Genomic DNA, 13,850 nt, shown 5'->3' on the forward strand with positions numbered 1-13,850 from the left:
TACACCAGATAGTTGACCAACCAACTAGATACAGATTGTTTCAGCGCCCAACAATACTTGACCTGGTTATCTTGAATGACAAAAGCTTAGTTCAAAGTATTGATTACTCACCACCCCTTGGTAAAAGCGATCACCTAACTATAGAGCTCATGCTGAAAGTGAAGGTACTTAAGAACAAGCTAGTCAAAAAAGTGTTTGTCGACTACATTGCTATTCGAAATGAATTATCCACTACAGACTGGCCGAATGTACTAAGTGGCACAGTTGACGAACAATGGACCAAATTCAAGGGTGTTTTACTGAAAGCTCAGGATGCCCACACGAAGACCAGTTTCAAACCAAAACCTAGATCCCTCCCCTACATGACAAAAGACATCAAAAGAGAAATAAACAGGAAAAAGAGGTCATGGAAAAAGTTCAGGCAGTCAGGAGACCTGCAGCAACACACAAAATTCACCAAGGCACGAAACAAGCTGAGAAACCTCACCAGAAAACTCTACGAAAATCTGGAGTCCAATCTTGCCAAAGAAAGTAAGACAAATCCTAAAAAATTCTGGAATTATGTCTCTAGCAAGAACCACTCCCGTCGAACTATCTTCAGACTGGTGAAACCCTGTAGCACTACCGTAACCAACATAACTGATGTAGCAAACGAACTAAATAGGCACTTTGCTTCAGTTTTCACCTGTGAACCGGAAGGCCCCCTGCCAAACTGCCCGGGCTATGAAGCCCCCACAACGATGGAGCAAGTCAGCATCGACCCCTCCAACATCCTCAAACGGCTTCAAAATCTTGACACGAATAAATCGGCTGGACCAGATCACTTACACCCAAGATTGCTGAAGGAACTGGCAACCATCATCGCTGGACCACTGTCTGACCTATTCCAAAAGTCTATTATTGCCAAATCTGTCCCATCTGATTGGAAAACTGCTTTTGTGACCCCAATATTCAAAAAAGGCAGCAGACTTAAAGCAGAAAACTACAGACCTATAAGTCTCACATCAGTAGTCGCAAAAATCCTTGAAAGAGTGGTCAATGATACAATACTGGAACATCTGAAAGTCAACAATATCCTATCCCCTAATCAGCATGGGTTTCAACCAGGAAAGTCAGTTGAAACAAATTTACTGGAAACATATGACATCATTACAGATTTGCTTGACAAAGGATTGCCAGTGGACCTAGTTTTACTAGACTTTGCTAAGGCCTTTGATAAAGTCCCACACAAAAGGCTAAGAGAAAAGCTTACTGCTGCCCAGTTACACCCCAACCTGGTTAATTGGCTTATGGACTTCCTGTCAGGACGAACCCAGAGAGTCAGGCTATTTGGTGCTGGAGGTGAAAAGGTCTTTTCCGAGCCCTGTGATGTCATCAGTGGAGTACCGCAGGGAACTGTTCTTGGTCCTACACTGTTCAACATCTACATCAATGATATATTCAGCGAGGTGGAAAACAAATTGTCTCTCTATGCTGACGACTCAAAGCTATTTGGAGCAGTGAATGTAAAATCCCTGCAAACAGACGTCCAGAAAATCCAGCTGTGGGCAGACAAATGGCTCTTATCATTCAATATAAGCAAGTGCAGCACGCTACACTTTGGATCCTCAAACCCATGCGCCCAATACCATATGCATGAACATGCCTCCAACTCCGATCCACCCATCAAGACCAGCACAGAGGAACGCGACCTTGGGGTCATCGTTGACAGCCTTCTCAAGTTCCATGCCAACACCATCAAGAGCGTGTCCCAGGCCAACACAAACTTAGGACTGATCAAAAGAACAGTTACCAGCAGATCCCCACTAGTTTTCCTGAAACTTTACAAGGCACTAGTTAGACCCGTTTTGGATTTTGGCATGTGCGCTGCCTTCCCAACATACAAAGGAGATGTCAGGCTAATTGAGGGAGTCCAAAGGAGAGCAACCAAGGCCATCACAAACCTTGGAGACAAACCTTATCAAGATCGTTTACGGGCTCTCAACCTCCCTACCCTCGTGTACAGGCGCAACCGTAGCGACATGATGATGACCCGCAAATTGCTGAACTCATCATATGCCAAGATCCTGCCCATCTACCCAGGCCCCCCACAGTGCACCAGAGGACACTCAAAGAAGCTGTTCAAGCAGTCAGTCAGAACCAGGGCCAGAAAAAGTTTCTTCACCAACAGAGTCGTCAACCCCTGGAATGAACTGTGTGAAGCAACAGTCTCAGCCCCCACCCCCGAAGCATTCAAGAAGGCACTGGATAAAGAGTGGGCCACGAAAGACTGGAAGTATGAATGGGACATTCCGTCCTGCTCATACCTGCTATGAGACATCACCGACTCAACTCAGGAGCATTCAACAGATCTACAGATCTTAATTTGCTCCGAAGTGCAAATTAAGGTAATTAAGGTAATAACCTTTAAAAATATGTGTGTTATAAAAGTGAAACCTTGAAAAATAGATCTTCTGCCTAATTGAAGTACAACAAAATTATTTTCAGCTTCATAACTTTGCTTAATTCCATTTTATAAGGTTTTAAAGATATGCAAATATGTTTCCTAAATTTTGAAAAAAAAGCATTGATCTGGCTCAAAATCCTACTCAAATAACAGGAATTGCATTTTCAGAACTATAGGCAGAGTAAAAGCAACTAGTAACTGAAAATTAAGGTAAATGTTGTTTTGTCAAAATTTCAATAGGTATAGGTACCTGTCATGAAGGAAAATTTCAGGACCCTCTAAGAGGGAGAAGGAGTGGAGGTAATTGCTTTAAAGTATCTTCCTGGGACATACTTTAGCCTGTAGACCCTTCCCTGAAAGTTTCATTTTCCTAACCTAAACCCTTTCCAAGATAGCAAGAAATCAATTAACTAGAATTTTACCCTTTTTAATTCTTAAACATCTTAAAATACATAGGCTATCAGGATTAAAAAAAACTATAGATCTATTTCTGAAAGAACAACTTTTATCAGCATATATGCAGCTTGTCTTTGTTATTGCTAAGGCTCTAGAAACATTTACCTCAGTTTTTTTCACCTATATTAGCTACTTCCCAATATAGCAAATGCAAATCTCAAAATCTATCCAACACTAGTCTAGCTAGGATGTGCTAGGCTATATATAGGCCTATATATTTATTTCCAGTGTGTAATGTTTATATTAATGAGATGTTCAGATAGCCTAGCTAAGAAACAAACTTGCCTCTATAGCCTATATGAAGTTTTGAAGATCTACACAATTCCTAGATTTAGGAAAAGAACCATTAATGTGGCTTGAAATTTTGCTCAAAAAACAAGAATTATATTTTCTGAACTAGAAGCAGGGAAAAAATAGATTAAAAACTGAAAATTAAGGTATAATGTACTTCAGAACTAATTCTAATCTAGGTAGACTATAGACGTATGCTATATTATTTTTTTAGTATTTCTTTCTGAGTATGTTCTAAATTTTGATCTGACATACAAAAAAAAAAACAGAGCAGGAACATACAAAGGTTTGGAATAGGTAATTATTTTGGTTTACATCAATTCCAAAAGCCCTCACCCATTCAAAGTAATCCTTCTGTTGTAAAATATTCCCTTCTGCAAAACCACAAATATAAATCTTCGACTACTCTGTTTTCTTCGTAACGCTAAATTATAATTGTTTTACTTACAAAAAAAATATTGCTAGGGATAATTGTAATATTTCTCCATGGCATAGCCACTGCTCCACTTGAAGGGTCGATGGTGAGTTAATTGTTACGTTTTAATAAAAATGGAGAATTATTTGTGAGGCTGTCAAATAAGCAACCGAAAATTAAGCCGAATGCTATTGCACATTCAGAAGGCAGAATGCAAAATGCTATCCTTACATCCATGCATCCATTACTTACATCCATAAGCTAAGGGACATAAAAATGTCAATAAAAAACCCCTTTCTCGTAACTTCAATTAGAACTTTTTGATAAATCTTATCATTGATGAATCTTTTCATTTGTTAATATATATCTGATTGTTGTTTTTCTCCAGATCCCTGAACCTTTTATAGGTCTTTTAGGCCCAAAGTGTCATTGAAGATTTTTAATATTTTATTACATGTGCTAATAGAAAAACAAATTATATGGCACAAAAGTGGCTTTCATTAAAAGGTAACAAATTCAAAGGTAGTTATCGCACTTATGTAGCAGAAATAAAATGCTTGGTATTAACAAATAAATTCGATAAGGACTATTGAAAACGCCGTAATGCCACTTTCCATCAAAACGATCCTGAGAGGCAATTTTCACATAAGCCGTGTCTGCAATAAAGTTTTTCAAACAAAGTTGGTGTACTTTATGATTTTCCAAAGCAACTACAATGAAAATGCCTGAACTAATTATAGTGTTTGAAATGTAAAAAAAAGAAGAAAAAATTATGAACATGTATTAAGCTATAAATATTTTCTTGGAGTGAATGATGATGATGGATTGGTAATATGCGGTTTAATTTTTTTTTAGGATATTTTTCACGTCTAATGGACTGCCCCTCTGAAAAGCCTTCTTTCAGGTACTTGACAAGACCAGAAGAGTATTATATTGTAATGTATACTGTAATTACTTTGTTCATTAAAACAGACAAAAAAAAACGGTTCAAAAATGGCAAACGTCACAAAACTAAACGAGAGCGATCAAATCCAAACCTTTTCTCTTTACAGAACAAATGCACATGGGTTAGCAAATTATTTAATGTACGACCCGTTTCTTGTGAGCTTTGGGATTAATACCCTCCTAGGAAGTAAATTAATTTGATTTTTCGGCAATTTTTAAAATAAATGGATATCTTAAAATGCTCTTTACGGTAAAGTTTGACTCTTTGCCACAATTCTACTTTTTAAAACAATTATAAGCCTTAGCGTAAAGAGTGAGGGATTGTGGAAGAACCACCCATTCCATATAAAGAGTAATTTCTGTTCGTTTTAAGTTTTAATGTCGCTCCTTACTTTCAGTTAAAAAAAACTAGTTTTTCTTTATTTAATCAATATATTGAGTTGCAATGGGACTACACTATTAGATTTGATTCATCTGAAATCTCGTTTATGAACTTTTGAACATTATTAACTTTTCAAAAACCTAAATTTAATTTTGTAGGAAATAAAAAAAAAAAATCCCATAAAAATTGTAGAAAAAAAAATCCCAAGGAAACTGCGAAAAAACCGTCTTGTTTTCAGTTTGTCATAAATCAACACGTCTAAGGGTTGAACAAACTAACTACCTAAACTAAGTCTTTAAAAAAGAAAAAAAGGAGCCTTTCCCCACTTCATTACGAAAAACAATATATATATATATATATATATATATATATATATATATATATATATATATATATATATATATATATATAGAAAATAAGAAAAAAATATGGGTATGCCTGAAAATAAGAAAAAAATATGGATTTTGTAATTTCATACGCTTAATGAAAATTATTATTTAAATCTTTGTTGGTTAGAATGAAACTAATTCATGCATTCGCTTGAATATGCTTTTTTGGGTTAGAAGAGGGGTGGAAAATTCCAAAACAGGCAAAAAAACATGCTTTAATAAAAATATGGCGGAATTGTAAGACGAATTAGGGTATGGGTAATAGGAGAGACTAAACTTATCAATGTCTTGCCATTATATACTTCTGAAAAACTAAGACATTTGTTAAAATAAAATAGCAATATTAAAGAAAAAGAAATAATAAAAAATATTTTGAAAACAATGAAACCCAATATAATTAGGTTTAAAAGAATCTAGGCAGTTTTTTAATTTAGACTTTAATTTGAAGGTTCCGAGATTTTTGTTTTGTGTATATTAGGTACGAAATTCTCAGGAACCATTCGAGATATCTTAATTAATCTTTTTTTTTTAATTTGTTTCTTCATGATGTAGTTAACATTTTAATTACAACAGAACTGAAAGTTCTCTTTACTTTTATTTATATGTCACTTGAAGAACTGAAGTATGATTTCACTTTGAGAAATGATGTATGCTCACTTTTTGAAGAAGTTTACTACTGCCTTTCTCAACAATCCGTTTCCTACATTCAAATTTAAAAATTATACAACAATGCTTCCCTGAAACTATACACTATTCAAATACTGATGGGAAGGTAAGGGAGATTGTAACAATAATCTAAAAACAAGCAAATAATGCCATATAAAAAACTCATTTAATTAGCTGTTGGCCAAACAAAGCCTAACTTATCCGACCTAAATGGATTATTTGATTTTCAAGTGGTTCCGTGAAATTCACAAAAAAATTTGTGAATACAATCTTAAGGGTATAAAGGTACTTTTAGCGTTCGGCAAGAAAGCCAATAAGACTTTTGAAGAAAGGGTAAAGCAAAGAGAAAAACAGATTGCTGCCCTACAATTCCTTGATGAAAAGTATTTTTGCAAGCCTATCCCATTATTCCATATCTAATGATAGAAAATAGAAACATGGAATGGGATAAACTGAAATAGGAGAAAAAAAGAAGAAATGCCAATAAGAATATCCAATTGTGGAAAATGAAAGTAAACATGGTGAAACCAGGTTATTTAATGGTTTGGGTAAACTAAGGCTGAGCAACAAATTTAAAGATACACAGAAATGTATTTTCAGAGGAGACAAATAAGTTAAGTTAACGTTTTAGAAGCCACGATTGTTTCTTTTGTGAGAAAAATAGAGCCAATTAAAAAAAACAGATTTTTAATTTTTAAATTAGATAATGCCCCAGTTGGGACATTATTTAACTTTGTGGCATCAACCAAAAAAAAAGCACAAATACACAAATAATTCAATTTGATCCCCAAGCCATTTTCAGGATATTACAGATTCATCTCTCAAATCATTGGCTTTTTTATTTGACGACTTTTGATTTACCTTTTCAACTCCTTTAGGAGCTTTTAGTGCGACCAGTAGTGTGTTGGAGTTGACGCTGTAAGCTATTAAATAGAAAAAACAAGCTTTGCCAGCTAAAAGTAGGGAACAACATTAAAACGAACAGAAATCGTTACATATACGAGGGGGTTCCCCCCTCTTCAATTCCTCGCTCTTTATACTAAGGTTCAAATTTTGTCCCAATCGTTTAAGAATGACCCCTGAATCAAAAAGGCCGTTCAATTAGAATAATTACCTCTTTTGAAAGTACTAAAAAAAACTTTAGCATTAAGAGTGAGGTATTGATCAGGGGGCGCTTGCCCTCATATATTTAATCATTTTTGTTCGCTTTAAGTTTTAATGTTGCTCCTTACTTTCGATTGAAAAAACTTGTTTTTTTATTTAATTTCTGATCGTTTTTCAAATAATGCTGGAAAATCCGGCACCCATTCATGGAAAATTCTATTCCCAAATGAATAATTCCTCCATGGAAAAATCCCCCCACTTAACCTTCTCCCACAAACCCCCTCCACCAGAAAAAATCCCCATGAAAACGCCTGTATGCTTCCTAATAACCTATACTATATGTAAACAATGGGCATACTTCATAACTTGCAGTCCTCCCCCCGGGGACTGTGGGGATTAAGTCGTCCTCAAATAAATAGTTACTAGATTTTCTGACTATTCTGAACAAAATGGCTGTCTCAAAATTTTGATCCGGTGACTTTTTGAGAAAATGAGCGTTTGGAGGGCACCTAGTTGCCCTCCAATATTTTTGGTCACTTAAAAATGGCATTAGAACTTTTAATTTCCGTTCGAATGAGCCGTCTTGTAACATTCTAGGGCCAATGGGTCGACACCATCACCCCTGGGAAAAAAACAAATAAACACGTATTCCTGATGGCAATAAATTCATTTTTGCAGATAGGAGCTTGAAATGTCTACAGTCGGTTTCTCTGGTACGCTGAATTTGATGGCGTGGTTTTCATTAAGATTCTATGACTTTTATTTGGGTGTATTCCCCTTTTTTGAAAATAAGGCAAATTTTCGTAGGCTCATAACTTTTGATGAGTTGGACTAAACTTGATGAAACTTAAATATTTAAAATCAGTATAAAAATCCAATTTTTGTTGTTGTATCTATTGGTATTAATTTAGAGTTTCGATCACTAGTGAACCGGGTCGGTCCTTATTTACAGTTTGTTACCACGAACTGTTTTATTCAGTTTTCGATGTTTCTAATTGCAGACGCCAATCCAATCATATGACAACGTCTGGAATATGTCTGGCATTCAGGCTCATATCTAAGATTTTAGCCCTCTGGCAAAGAATGTAATATGCTCTGCATATTCTCTAAACAAAATAGGGTATTGTGCAGGAGAACAATGCACAGAGGCGGTTTCATTTTTTGGATTGCTGCAGGAATTTTTCAATTCCCTCAGTGCCTCAACAGACAGACTGGTCATTTTAAAACAAAAAATGTATATTACGATTGCAAAATCTATCCAAGACTTGATGTTCTGCTCATCATGATGCCTTTCAAGTTGTTCATAAAAACACAGAAGGCATTTTGGAAAGCTTAAATGAAATTGCTAATATCACTGCAGATTATTATGTAGTATAAACTGAGACCCTCAACGAGAAATGAACCTAGTGTATTGAAAGAAAAGTTGGCTTTCCTTGAGACTACTTTCATAGCAATTTTACACGGTATCTTACTTGAAAGGTTCAATAAGGTGGACATAAAACTGCAATGTGAAACCAGAGAATTAGGGCAGGTTATTACGTAGTATAACGCTCTTTGCGATTTTCATTACGAAGTAATACAAAATTTTGAATGGCTAGAAAGTGCAGCCCACCGTATAAAAAGTGGGGTAGAATAGTAGCAATTCTACTCGGTAGTTTTCATGGCCTAGTAAAATGCGTTGGCATACTTTGTCTGAAAATACCATTGCTTCCACCATCCCCGAATTTTTGGGGACTTCCCCAAAAATCTGTCTTCTCGGAAAAAAAAAATCAGTTCCCCGAAAATCCCTTTTCGTTAAAGGGTGCCACCCCAGTGATTTATCCACTAGTGACAATTCATCCCTAGTAACTATCCCTCAACTTGGCATAACCTTTTCACTGCTTCCCAAAGTTTTGGTCTTAATTCTTTACTACACATCAAAAACCAAAGATAGATCATTGAATTACCGACCCTTCTTCCGCTAAGCGGTTTCTTCATTCCTATGGTGTGACTCCATGAGCGTTTAGTTTGAACAAGTTTTAATCAATACGAAATAGAATATAAAAAAGGAGTTAGTTAAATATAAGATTGAATCCATAGATTGAATATATATATATATATATATATATATACTTCTTTTGTATTTTGTAATTGCTCTTTTTTAGAGTTTTGGTTCCTTTTGGATCAAGTTACTTACATTCATTACCACGAACTCTTTGATAAATCTTCAAACACAGATATCAGGTAACACAGTAAGAAATAAAGACTTACCATTTATAAAACAAGTCTGAAAATAATGAAATTTTACAAGAAAACAATCTAGAAATAATAACCGAATTTTACTTTCGCCTATAATATACAATTCTTTATGAATCACGTTTTGGAGTCACTTCCGTTTTAATCAACTATTCCCCAAATTTGAATATAATCGAACATAGATAATTAAAACAAAATTGCATATTAATTAATTGCAATTAATCAGAAGATTTTGAGGAAAAAAGTGAGGGAGGAGGCCTAGTTCCCCTCCAATTTTTCGATTACTTAAAAAGGCAACTAGAACTTTTAATTTTTTACAAACGTTTCCATTGGTAAAAATTATACGTAGCTTACGAATTAACTTACGTAACGAACTTCTATATTCGTATGTTTTTATTGCGTATATGAGGGGGTTCAACCCTCGTCATTACCTCGCTCTTTAAACTACTCTGCCCTCCTTTGCAGGTCATGGAATCCTAAAAATGAAACAATCGATCATTGCCTATTTTAATGTAATATGCTAACGTCTGCACAGTATACCCTGCAATGTAAAATGTTAGAATGATTCAAACACCATAAAACTTCACTAACAGCCAAGAGTCTTGCTGACCATACTTGCACACAGAGCACAGAACTCAATATATATTCTCTTATAATTCAACTCCTAGTATCAAAAGATTGACTGCAAGAAATCTGAGCAGATACAAGATAAACAAGACAAACCAGCTCCATAACTCTGTCAATCTCACAGAGCGAGTCAAAAGGGAAAGAGCTGAATAGTCTCGACTGGAAAACCCCCACCTGCTGAAAAAGAAGAAGAAGAAGACTGGCAGCTCTGATAAGTTGAGCGACGTTTGTTAATTGTCTGATTGTTTAAGGTAGGATTATGTCTTCCTCTTCCCGATAAGATCCCGATTAATAGTTCCATTACCAGAAAAAAAACACGGTTCCTGCGGGATGAGAAGGATACTGATATAAATCAATAATGTATCTGTCGTATCAGTTATTTGTTCCATTGAGTTAATGGAACTGTGGAACATTCGCATGATCCAAAAAAAAAAGATGTTTCTTTGCCCAAAACTTCCCAATAAGTCACCTATGGACTAAAGATAATTATGATGCAGGATTTTGTTAAAGGTAAAATGTTTAACTTACAAAATCTTCTAGTTGGCCAGGTGAGAAACATATGACTTGCCTCACTTTCCTCAATATTTGTAAATCTTATATTTTTCGTTAAATTCAATAAAAAAAACAAGGGCTTGGTCGTGAAACGGTTAAGAAACAATTTTTTTCATAACTTGAAAAAGAAATGCCGAAAATCGGGAAATGTTTCCTAATCGGGAAAACTACGATCTTTGTCGAAGAAGATTTTTATTAAGATGAAGCTTTCAGGGTGGGGAAAGGGTTATTTAAGGCAACTTTCCGTATTTTAAGGAAATTAAATAGACACAATGAGGGACTCTAGGGATCAGAACACACTTACCTGACTAGGGAGCTTTCAGAACACACCCACCTGACTAAGGAGCTTCATTTTCATAATCCAAAATTAAAAGGGTGGAATCATGTGCAGTCAAATAACTTGCCATTCGGGTGATTTTTTACTTATTGATAAGAGCTGTGATGCATTATTGATATGAGCTGTGATTGATAAGAGCTGTGATTTATTGATTCGAGTTGTGTTTTTATTTCTCATAATATCTGAAAAAAAAAACACCATCCTCTTAGTTTCTCCTCGTTTCGGGTTTGATTCGGTTATCTTGTAATATCTATTCGCTTTGGGCTTCATGTATCGCCCTTTTGACAACCCGCATGCACACAGTGTGTTTCGACTTAATTCAACACTTCCTTCAACACTCCCTGAGAGCTTCAACCGAATACACTTGGCCATTTTTTGACACAAAAGGCCAAAGATGCATGCATTTCTTGATGCATTGTGAACAATGGGCGAGTTGTCTAATTTACAGCCCTTGTCCCAAGGGTTGAGGGGGGGAGCCATTCCAAGGGACATAGTTACTGGTTCTTTCGAATATGCAGATCAAAATTTTGATCGAATATCGTTGGGGAAAAGGGGTACGTGTGAGGGGACTGGTCGCCCTCCAATCACTTTTAACTCATTCAAACAGAACTAGAACTTTCGATTTCTAATTGAACAAGCCCTTTGTGTAGTTTCTACGACAATTCCTTTCATGCAAAAAGTGCCTTAGTAAAAAAAATAATAATAATAAAATAAATAAATAATACATTGTGCCCACTTCACTCTTTACGAAGGCAGTGTTACTGCGATGCCTAAGACAAATACATTAAAGTCATTAGTGTGATTAAGTGGGACAGCACTAGACTCTAAAGGTCCAAACCAGCGGCGCTGATCTCCGCTTGCGGCCTTTCAGCCAGGATGTGCAATGGGGGTTTAGGACCAGCCATCCTGTGCTTACGCACACACTTTCTGCTTACCTTCTCCAGATTTCTCCATGCACCCGTTTAGAGCTCTGTGCATTCCTTATAGTCACACCACCGACCCCCTTCCCAAACCCAATAAGTGGCTATACCAGAAATCAAATCCTTGCTCCTCGGACAAAGGATTCCCTACCAGCAGGCCCACCACTTGGCCTGGACAGCAAAGTCATTAATGCTACGTAGGAGAATAACATAGCTGTTAAGGCAGGAATTCAGGTTAGTATCAGATTTCAAATTGAATCAGGAGTTAAGCAGGGTTGCGTTCTATCCGATCTGTGGGGTCTGGCTTATTTCCCCATAGAATTCTCTCCAAAAGTAATATTGAGCAGTCAAAGGGAAATTAAGAGTCAAAGGGAAATTAAGACATTTAAAAAGAACTACGAAAAGCGCTAATGAAAAGCTTTAATGAAAGAGGGTGGCAGATCATTTTATAGGCAAGGGGTGGGGACAGATGCCTCAAAGGGTGCATTGTAATGCCAGAACATCCTAGTTCTCATTGAGTCCTCATATAGATACAAAATTTGTTCTAGGAAAGGGGGAGGTAGAAACTGATATCTAACCCCTCTTGATTCTTGGGAATATTTCTGGTCTACGCCTTTATTACGAAAGTAAAGAGTAACATTAAACCCTAAAATGAGAAGAATTTATTCTTACTCTTCCTCAGGCCTCATCCTTGCCATAGAAAATTCGAAGAAAATTCTTATTCAATCGGAAATTTAGTTTTCTAGTGCCCTTTTTAAAAGCCAAAAATGATTGGAGAGCAACCAGCCCCCGTCCTGGAATCTTTTTTTGATAGCTGATCCTTTTGTAACCACTTAGGACATCTGAACAACATTACGAGGTACCGATTTTGTTCAGAATATTTTGAAATATCAATAAATTTGCATCTAAGGATGACAACCCTAAGAGTCCCTAGGATAAGGGTTGTAAATTATGCAAACTATCAATTCTTTATAGATATATTTTATAATAGAAAAATGGGGGGGGGGCGTGTTTGATTTTAGGAGCCAAGTGGCATGAAACTTTCCGGGATCATTTTATTGGTCAAGAGGATCATCAATATTTTACTGTGGGAAGGGGGAGGGGTTGAAGGCCAGGAAATAAGCAAAAACCGTAAGTCCTTGAACCAAGGGGCTAATTTACAAAAAAATAAGACAAAAAATTGATTTCTTTGAAATTGGTTCCACATCTAACACAGGGGGCTCAAAAAAATGCAAAATTATTCCGATTGCCTTGAAATTTTTGGCTAAGGGGACCCTAATGCAGAAGGAAAATATAATAAATATTGCTCCCACTCAAAATGCAGCCTAAAAAAGGGCCATAAAAGTTTCAAAAACTTCTTTCCCACCTACCTTCAAACGGAGGGGGCCATTTTAGAAGCCTGAGATGGGGATCATTCGATTGAAAATTCAATGTTCTTGCGTTTCTTTTTAAGGCCAAAAGCCATTGGAGTGCCATCGACCTCCTTTTCGGTTCCATTTTAAGCCTTCCAGCCCTCCTCTGATCCCTATGATATCGAACCAATTTTGACATATTCGTTTTATTCACAACTTCAAACATCTGAAAAGTTTACCTTCGGGGTTGATATCACCCCCACAGCCTTAATATTAAACTTTATCTAACCCTGCTTTGATAATTACAAGCCAGAAACACGAGAAATGAATTAAAATTACATTCAATCTCAAAAGTAAATACCACAAGACGCATTAAATGGCAAGTGAAAATCTCATAACCTCAGATTTTGCTGAAGATTTCAGTGTCCTAGATAATAATGTTAGCAAAATAAATACTGAGAACACTATGTAACTTGGGACTAAGTGACTGAGAAAAGTGAAGAGACGAGGTTGAGTAACGTGGAGATTAGTCTAGTGGATAGCTTCACTTACCTTGGTAGTATTATTAGTAAGGATGGTAAATGCAGTGACAAGATTAAGTAGAATGACCAGGGCCGAGTGTTCTTTTTTTTTTCACAGTTGAAAAAAATTTGGAAGAATAGGAAGATCTTCTTACCAAGATTAGAATATTTGAAGCAACAGTGAAGACAATGGTCAAGTATGATTCTGAAAC

The sequence above is a fragment of the Artemia franciscana genome, chromosome 7 (genome assembly GCF_032884065.1).
Source record: "Artemia franciscana chromosome 7, ASM3288406v1, whole genome shotgun sequence".
Classification (NCBI taxonomy): domain Eukaryota; kingdom Metazoa; phylum Arthropoda; class Branchiopoda; order Anostraca; family Artemiidae; genus Artemia; species Artemia franciscana.